Below are 10,744 nucleotides of genomic sequence, written 5' to 3' on the forward strand. Positions count from 1 at the left end.
GTCTCTACTGGAACTATGAACCCTGCCTTCAATAACTTGTCCAACTCTACCCACAAGGCTTCCATTTTCTCTTGACCCATCCTTCTTAGCCTTTGCCGTACTGGCTTAGCACCTTCTTTCATCTCTATATGCATCTCTTCGCCCTTGAACCCTCTGATCTCTTCATATGAAGTAATGAACAAATCAGGAAAACTAGCCAGCATGTGCAAATATATCTCCTTCTCCATAGCTGAGAGGTCTCCACTGATCATTTGTGTCATCAATTCCTGCTTCTTTGACAATTCAACCTTGGTTTGCATCAGCCCTTCAATCACTTCATAAGGCCCTTCACTTTCATCTTCAACTTCATTCGCAAATGCAACTAAACCAGACTCCTGGATTTCTTTATCCACCAAAAGAAATGCAACATCAACATCCTCATCACTACTCGTAGTGTTATCACTGTCCTCATCTGTCACCGTGGAATAGTCTTAATCACTAGACTCATCCTCATCTTCATAAAGCTCCTCTAATCTTTTCCTTGTGTCCATATTATAAAGCTTCTTGGTACCTGTCTTTCCATAGAGGCTAATCGTACCATGTCGCCAATCTTGAACATCTCCCACTGCACGTAACCATGGTCTGCCCAATATAATAGGATATGCTCCCAACCCTGCTGGCATCACATGAAAATCAACCACTGCCTTTGCATCATATGCCTCCACTTCTAAGCTCTTTACAACACCCAAGCATTTTACTTTTTGATGGTTTTCCAATCTAATCCGAAAACCTGACACCCCAGCCACTGTGAGACCCATCTTCTCAATGCATGAGTGTGTTATGACACATATTTGGGCTCTGCCATCCACATAACCTTGTCCCAAATTTTTTCTTTTATGCCACACATCTACTATTGGACAAATGTCTGGCAGCTCATCCATTTCCAACACCTTTATTGAACCTCTCTCTAGCTCTTTCCCCATTGGGTTAACCATCCTCTTCCACTGTCGCTTTAGCTTAGGCACCATCTCTATAAGTTGCCCAAAAGTAACATCTGCCTTCTTGCTCGTCAGATCCTCCTTCAAGTCATAGCTTAATTGCCATCCCCTAGTGGAAAATCTGAAACATGAAACTTTCGACGAGATCTCCTTTTCCTCTTGGCCTTGACATCCTCGCCTTCATGGCTCTTTCCTTTCTTCTTACTAGGACCTGGGGCACTTCTTCCTTCCTTATCCTCTGTGGTCCTCTTCCCAATAGGCATCACTAATTTATCCTCTAGCTTTGATGCCTTCTCCAAGGTGACTACACTTAGCACTTTTGTCTTTCCCTTTTCCTCTTGGGTTAATCCGCTGGTTCCTTCATCTCCCTTAATTTCGATGCCATAATCATTTGACCTAGTTAACACCTGTCTTGGCAATGGATACATGTCTCCCCCCATCCTTGGTGGCTTATCACATTGCGGGCTGATGTGACCCAACTCTCCACAATTGTAACATGTGGGCATCTGCCTCTAAAACCTACCATTGCTTTGTCCAACACCATTCCTAGGCCTTTCTTCACCTCCTGGCTGATTTGCAAACCTCCCTTGACCTCGATTATTTCCCACTTGACCTAGCATGTTTAGGCTGAGATTCTTCATCAAATCTACCACTTGCCTCATGTCTTGCCTTAGCCCATCACCTTGCACCGATGTAGTGACCACTGCTGGCATAACCTGAGTAGTAACACGAACCACTGGTTCATGATGAACCCCTGACTTGCGACCTTGTAAAGAGTCTATAAGATGAAATTCAGACCTCATGGGCAAAGACTCCACCCCTAATTGGCTCATTTTCCTCAACTTCCACTCTTTGTTCCTTGCTACCTCTAGTGCATCTTCATATGTCCTAGGCTTCTTTAGCTCCACTCTTCAACGTATATTCTCCCAAAGACCAGCCAAGAACCTGTCCTTCTTCATCATGTCAGGCGGGGGTACTTGTGGTGCTAAGTCCTTGCACATCCGCTCCCATGCCAATGAGAACTTACGTATGTACGTATCTACTGGCTCACCTTCCTTTTGCACCAAACCTTGTACTTCTCGCCACGCTCTGTCAGGTTTTTCTATCTTCACAAACTCCACTTCCAACCCATGCCTTAGATTGTCCCAACTCAATCTTACAGGTGGATCCGCTGCACGCAACTCCTCTTCAAATGTTTTGGACCAGACTCATGAATCACTCTTCAAACAAATTTGGAGAAGATGTAACATCTGCGCAGGGTCATGAATCTGGTTGCTAATGCAGGCAACCTCTATCTTTTCCAAAAAATCTTCCACATCTTCATCACTTCTTCCATGAAACTCCGGATAAGAGAAAGCCATGGCTACCCAAGTTACAATGCTTTGAGAACCCCTTTGAACACACGTGCAAGAACCCAAAACTTTTACTGACTCAATTCCCAGAAACTTCAATGGAGCTCAACTTTAGATAAGGACAAACACATGCACATCAAATGAGTTTTCATAGTTGATCATCGGAATTACAACAGGCAAAGGACATTCCAAGATCTCTCGTAATCTTCTTGGCCTGAACATAAAGACTATGCGCTGCTGGAAAAAAATCTTCCTGGACACATGAACATTTATCTGGATTCTTTGAGTTAAATGAAATGGAGTGAATTGAGGGCCATTTTGATCATCCATTAAAGCCAACCATGCAGCTCCCAAGAAGTCACACCTGACTTATCCTCTGATTTTGCCAAAATTTCAACAGCATCACAGCATAAATGGCTCAAAAGACCAAAAAACCAGCTATCACAACTCGGAAAAATTTTGGCAGAGTTTCCCCAGAAGTAGAGCAGTAGGAACCCAAAATATAGACTGTATATGTATGCATAAACTGTCAACAATAGAACCCGAGCATCAAATAGGACTCACTAGTACATAGCCTATGGCGAGGTCATGAAAAGGGTGCTCGAGCTACCTGTATCACCGAAAGGATCTCCACATTTGAGAATCCCCCAGCTCAATAAAACCTCACGCTATCGACCCTCACACGAAGGCTAATGCAAATCGCGTATAGTTAAGTCTCAGAAATGACTATCTTCCAGACCAAGTCTTAGAAATGGCTGGGACTGCCAAATAAAACCATATATGGCTCCACAAATGCGTACCATGGCAGTTTCCACAAGTACTGTACAATCCAACAGACAATGCGCTCAAACAAGCGCCAAGTGATGCATACCCACAACAACTTTAAGTGACACCAATGCTAGTATATCACTGTACTCCAGCTACCTGTACCTGTGTGAATCACCTGTACCTATACCTGTCCCTGTAACCTATAACCTGTAACCTGTAATCTGCAGCCTGCAACCTGTAACCTGTAATCTGCAGCATGCAACCTGTAATCCCGAATCTCGAAGCTTGAAGCTCGAAGCAGAAGGTACTCGAAGAAGATAATCCGTGGGGGCGCCAAAAGAATGTGAGCGGGATGAAAACACACACAGCGCCTCTATAACGACCCGACACACACTCTTGGGAAGATACACACACACACTATGGGGCACCACTCGGCTTACACAACACATCTGGCCGAGACAGGGAACACACCTCTGGAGTAACAGGAGAGAGACTATCCACTTGCCCACTCCACACAAACACACACACCCAAAAAACTCTGCTCAAAAGAGGAGAATTTATGATGTTTAGATACAATTGAACTTGGTCCAACACTAATGGGGCAAATAGCTCACACAATATGGGTAAAAGATACTAGATACAATCACAAATTGGAGCAGAAGCTTCACTCATAGGAGAAACTTACACAGCCAAAACAGCAGAAAAAGAGTGAGGAATTTGGCAAAATGGACAGAACCAGCACGTCCGGAACGGCCCAAAACCCCAGTCTACAATGTCAAAGTGCTTGAATCCGACCTCGGATGAGCAATTTACGGCCAAAACAGGCTCCAAAAACCCCAAAAACACACCTGCGGCTGTTCCTCCTCTCTTCTCCATGTTTTTTCTGGTCTTCTCCCTATTTTTTCATTTCCCACACTTAGATTTATTACTTGGGCACCCTTGGCCTTTTAGATGACCTCAAACGGACCCAGAATAGGCCAAAAACTGACCTCGCAGTGCATAGTTGTCACCTTTATGTATCATCCGCACACCTGGCACTCAAATTTTTCCAATAATTCATCCCACCACCATGTGAAGTGGCCCCAAACTATGGTCCTCATGATGACCTTTCTGCATAATTATCACAAGGAAACACCCACGTTGTGTTCGTACTTATCCACGTGCGAGTATTGACCCCATTCGGCCTCCTGACGCCACTAGATGCCATCTGACGCACCTGCTTACCTCATGTTGTCGGCCCATGGATAGCTTCCTCGAGAATTTTTACGCGCTTCCAACTCATCATTATTATGAAAAAACACACTGGTATTGATAACGATGAAAATCGATGCACTATGTACATGCTGTCCTACCTGTACACATGTGGGCCCCACGTAACCACCTGGCTTTGGAAAATGGGAAATCCTTTATTCGATGCACCATGCATGGATATGTACATATGTGCAATTCCTTGCTTCAAAAAACTCCTGACAACGGATACTTTGACCGACCTATACATGGGCTTCACATACCATGTGGGTTGGTTAGAAGTTGTACAATCTACATCTAGTGCCACTAGTCTAGAGGGACAACAACACATGATCTGCAATGTCATCCATAGGATTATCTAGTCTGAGAGGCAAAATCGAGGAATCAACATACCTTCGACGGGTCCTATGCGATTTTTAGACACGAGCAAAGGGAAACAACCCACTCTATCATAAATGGAGACTCCCCCAGTGAGTCCCATCGATCCCCCATATGTTGTTTCGCCAGGGGTCTCAATGAAATCTGAGCCCACAAGTGATAGCTTTACTTTTCCAAGTCTAACTCATCTTTCCCTGGATGACACCACGGATACCATGCCTACCCCAATGATGGGCATGCCAAGAAACACACCATGGACCTCGTTTGTTAGTGAAGCACCGCTACATGGTAGCTCAATGCCCGCAATAGTACCTACAAGTGCGTACCAATCGTATGCACCTATGGGTCCACGTACTCATGTAGTCCCTACCCCTCCCATTGTTTCAACTACCTATGCTCCACAACCACAATACACAAGTTCTTATTTCCATGGGACTATACCGGCTAGCATTAGCATGTCATATCCGACGTCTGCTATGCCTAGGGCTACTCATATGAACTATGGACCACCACATGGCACAACATCGTACCCAACGTGGAACCCAAGGGCTTACTATGCGCCAAGCCCAATGCCAATACCTACTCCACATGTAGTCTCTGGAGCACCTTCATCCACGGTACCTGCTCACTTAGGTGACTTGGTAACATTTTCTCAAGCTATAGGTCGATCTATTGATGAGAATATGCGTAACGCTCCTGATAGAGAGCCTAGAAGTAAGGAAGTACAAATAGCCAAGCTCACACAAAAATTTAGTGGAGATGGGGATGTGAGAAAGCATATCGAAGAGTTTGAACAAATATGAGTTTCTCTAGGAGAACACAATGACCTACATAAGAGCAATGCTTTAAGCCTAACCTTGAGTGGAAAGGCTGGGGATTGGTATAGAACCCTAAGGGTGGAAGAAAAAACGATTTACCCTACTCTTAGGAGACTGTTCTTAAAAGAATACATACGAGAGGGAGTGCTTTGGGGTGTAGCCTCTCAGCTCCAGAAAGCCCAACGAGAGGAAGGAGAGTCGGTGAGAGACTTTTTAAGATGCTTGAAGCATTTGAACTCTCGTTGTAATCCAAATGAGCGCTTCAACAATAACCAATTTCTTGATAGATTCATTAGGAGATTACAACATGAGGATATCTACAATGGCCTAGTCATTAGAGGTATCACCACTTGGGAAGCAGTCACCACCAATGCGATCCAATTGGAGGATAATTTAATGATTCAAGGAGAAAGAGTGTCTGTTGAGTCTAAATCTATTAGCTCGCAAGCATCAGGGCACCAGCCAATGACCCTAAAGCCTATTGCTAAGGAGCCAAAGATATCTGAGATGACTTTAGCAGATCTCACCAAGGCTATTCAAGAGAGTCTTAGAGACAATCGTGCTCCGCAGAACAATCATATGTATCCAAGAAGGGAGTAGCAATGGTGCTCAGTATGCTATGGACCGCATAGTACCAGTGAATGCCCTACTTTTAGAGTAAAATTCAATGGGAATTGCAATTCCTGTGGAAGGTATGGTCATCAAGCTAAGGATTTCATAGTATTTAAGCGCGCGATGGCCAATAGACCAACCTTAGCATGGACAGACACACCTCAAGTGCCTGCATTGATGCCGGCCCCACCTCTTGAACAAACAGCACAACACATGGTCCCTAGGGCCCAAAATGTTGTTCAAGGACCGCAACCACCACATCCGAGAATCACTTCTGTGAAGCAAGTGGGTTGTGAGTCATCTGTTTCTTGTTTGGAAGGCTGTGAGGAAGATATAGATCCTAATATCGCCTATGGGATGGATGTGCTTGAAGAAAGTCCACAATACTACATGGAGGACTATTGGGGACAAGTCAAACCTGTATATCAAGTATCTGCTCTTGCGGCAAGAGGCCAAAATATCAATTACACTGCTAAGAGACCACCTCTTCAATGCTATGAGTGTGGAGGTCCACATCCTGTAGCCGAGTGTCCTATTACGCTACAAAAGAACGCCACACTAATGCAAACCAATCAAGCGAGTACGTCTACAATTCCGATACTCATGTGTAATCGATGTGGCATAGATCATTTGATTGCCCAATGTCCAAATAATCCAAATGCACCGAAGATCACGCCATTAAACTTGATTGAAGTTACCGAGGATCCATCACCAAGTACACCCGTGGTACCAGTAAATGTACTCACACGATCGATGCTCCAAAAACAAAACTATATTCTTGAGGAAAGAGACATGGCATCAATTGCCCAATCTCAGAAAAAGAAGAAAACACAAAGAAAGAGATTGCAAAAAGCAGCGAAGTCAGACCCTAGTTCAAAGACTGACATAGGGACTGGTGACGACCCCGTATATATGAACGGCGTTGAAGAAGATTCTGATTCAGGTGAAACCATGGAGACCAAAATGACCACTAACATAGAAACCAACAAGGAAGATCTTCATGAGCCACAATGGCCAGGATCCAAAAAGAAGATAGGAACTTACCCAAACCCTATAGAGGAGATTGAGCAAGCCAAGCAATTAAGGAGTTTGGTAGAAGATACCCAAAGGGATCTAGAACCAGCACCTAGGAAGATCCAGATTACAGACACCGTGTTCCCTATGCAATGACAACCTCACCATGTCCATAGACCCTTGGACATACCTAGTGTCATCCAAGAAGAAAGTGACTTAAATTCATGGTAAAGTGGGCGTACTCACTTCTTGATGGAAAGAATGTTTACAGAGGGACTACTTGATCCTATCGAAGAAATGGAGATCCCATCTTCCCCACGTCAAGGGACTCAAGGCCAAAAGGTGCCGTTAAACATTGCCAAACTGATGGATTTCATGTCTTCAGAAGTTAGAACCACCATCATGTCCAAACTATATAAAGACCCCGAGCTAGTCTCAGCTCTTCGAGCCTTCCTCAATGGAGAACTGAAGTTTGGGCTACCACAATTTGCACAGATGGATGGAGCTGGGGAGATGCCAATAGAGGAGGAACACTTAGATCCACAACCCAACCTAGATGAGAACCTTGTTATAGAAATACCTATTATCTAGTTGAGACAATACTTTGAGGGTTATGAATCCAATGCAACCATACCAATCACTGCTAAGGGATTAACTGTGAAGGGAATCCTTGATGGTGGCGCTGGGGTTAGCATTGTGACTAAAAATTGATGGGAGACTATGGGAAGACCTCACCTTGTGACCACAACCATAGTAGTGAAGATGGCCAATGGGTCTATTGTTAAACCTATTGGGATGCTAGAAGATCTCAAGATCAAGGTCTTTGGACATAAAATACGAGTTACCTTCATTGTTATGGATTTCTCCAAACACACTATGGCATCGGAGATGATCTTAGGACGTCCTTTTATGAGGGAAGCAAAAATGGTACATGACTGGTCTAAAAACCATGTCTACTTGCAGTTCCAAGATTCTGTCATTCGAGTGGATCTTGTGACGAGTCGAGCACATCCTCTAGGAAACAGGTTTATAATTGATCATAGATCTGACAACACAGTTCACTCGGCCCCATTGCAGTATTGTTACACGTGTAAAGCAGACACTGATGTTGGGGAAGATTCTCCTTATATGGATGTACTACCTGGGATGACTGAGTCAGACAATGTGGATTGGGTCCACCTAGCAGCAACCATATACACTTGGGGAAACAGGGGAACAACCTGGGTAACACCTGAGGGGGATGAAATGCCCGTACCCTTAAATATGCTACAAGCAATGCATATAGCTTCTGACAAGACTCATCCTAATGTAACGAAGAAAACATTCAAGTGGGTCCCTAAAGCTTCTTTAGAGACCATAGCTAGTGCTAAAAAACAGAAGCCTTGTAAGAAACATCCCATTCGCCTCAAGAAATTTAAAGAAATGTTGCGTTGGATTCCTAAAAAACTATTGGAAGCCCAAGGCTACTATCGAGGAAATGATTAAATTTGGGTGCCAAAACGTAGATTGTGTTCTTACCTATCATCTGACCCATGTGAGCTCAATCCTGTAGCTCCAAAAAAAATTAACGATCGTGGAAAGAAAAAAATCATAGAATGCTACACACCTGCTCCAGAGCTAGTTTGGGTACTGAAGAAAGAACGATTTGTTCCACCTAGCTCAGGAAGGGGGGAGTCCCATGAAGCTTCTAGCTCCTCATATAATGCATCCATAGAGGTAAAATCTTCTCCACGGCCTCCACCTACAATAGTGGACCTCCATAAAGCTACAAAGGAATCCACACTTCAAGTCCGATCCTGGGAGAGTACCTTACCACCCTTGCAACTCGATGAGGCACCTAAGGCAAGAGAAAACTACTGGCAAAAATCTCCACCTATTACCAACTGGAAAAATTGGTTTCAAAGGGTGACAAGCTCATTTCAAACGGTATGATCTACCCAAGGAAGGGGGGAGTGTTTGCTGAGAGCCATCATTCACTTGCTTCCCTCTCAACCTTGTTTCCCTGACCTCTCAATCACCAACCTTAAAGAATGTACATATAAAGCCTTATACTCACAAAAAACAAAAAGAATAAAGAGCAAGAGAAATTAGCAAATGAGTATGCACAATAAAAGTCAAAACATTGACTCAGACCTACACATTCACATCCGGTACATTGAAACAGAAACCTATGTCATAAAATTCCTTTGATCCCCATCACTCGAGTGATGGAGGGTAGGTAGGATTATTACAATAGGAGTGTTTCTGTTTTAGAGTTGAGTGATTAGCAAAGTTCTTTTTTCCCAGTGATGTGCCTCCTAGAGGTATTCCTTGTGTTTCCTAGTGTGTATAGGAGCGTGTTGCTGTTGTTAGGATTTGGACCTTCATGGAATCTTTATCTCGACTCTCTCTTCAAATCAAGTGCGACCATCAACACAAACAAGTGTTTCTTGTCCATTAGCATTGCCCCTTATCGTTTTTGCATCTATGATTGTCTGCTTTGCTTGTGATTGGTAGCATAATATCCAGCACATTTGCTTAGTAACAAACATTTAATTCAATGTAATTTTTTGTCATAATCACTTGTCTAGGTTTAAAAATCAAGCAGTCCGACTAAGCTAGTTTGACCAAGTTAGGTGTTAGAGATCTTCTCTTAATACCATGGGGAATGCCTTTCTAATAATCAATGGTTACTTAGGTTCTTAATCCGATTTAGGTAGCATTGTGTGAAATGTACTAGGGCTTTCTAGTGGGCTTGACCCTATTGACCTTTAGCTTAAGTATTATAAAGGGAGTTTACTAATGTGATTAGCCTTGGGAGGGTAACAATGTTATATGACCCCCCAAAGTTCAAAATTAAAATGTTGAAAATGAACAAACAAAAAATCAAAGTGCCACAATGTAAAATCTCAAGCTGGAAGAGAAATCTCAGCTTGATTGGGTACTTCACTCACATGTATCGCCTATGGTACTACAGCCCTAGAGGTTCCCAGTGTGGGCGCTTTTCCTTGAAAAGCAAAAAACCCAAGGCATACAAAATAAGCACACACATCAAAATTGAATCACTGTGAAAAGACTTTGAGGGGTCAAAGAAAAGGTAATCAGTCAGGCGATGATTTCATGAGAAATTCCTTTTATCATAGCTTAACTACAAGGTCTTCTAGGTATAGCCTCTAGTCAGCCCTCAAACATGAAGTACTTGGCTCTCGCGATTAAACAACTTAATTGACCAGAGAAAATTAAGAAGCTTACCCATGGTATTAATAGTCGACCTCTAGTGCCTTTCGATCATTAAATTAGCGACCCTAGACTTGTTTAATTTTTTACCTTTACATCTGTTTATGCATTTGATTATATTGCAATTTAATGTTTATTGCTGACAAATTGTTTAAAATTCTATTACCAATCAATGTCTGCCTCAAACTGCATATGCTTTTTAATCGCTTATGAGAGTGCAATTACTGTGCCAATGTTGTTTGATTTTGCAGTGACTGAAGAAGGCTATGGACATTCATCTCAAATGCTCTTCCACCTCGACGAACGAGCTTCAACTCAATAGCTTCCGAGGACGGAATCTACATCAGGAAGGGGGGCATGT

Source organism: Adiantum capillus-veneris, chromosome 23 (assembly GCF_014529385.1).
Source record: "Adiantum capillus-veneris isolate H3 chromosome 23, ASM1452938v2, whole genome shotgun sequence".
Lineage (NCBI taxonomy): Eukaryota > Viridiplantae > Streptophyta > Polypodiopsida > Polypodiales > Pteridaceae > Adiantum > Adiantum capillus-veneris.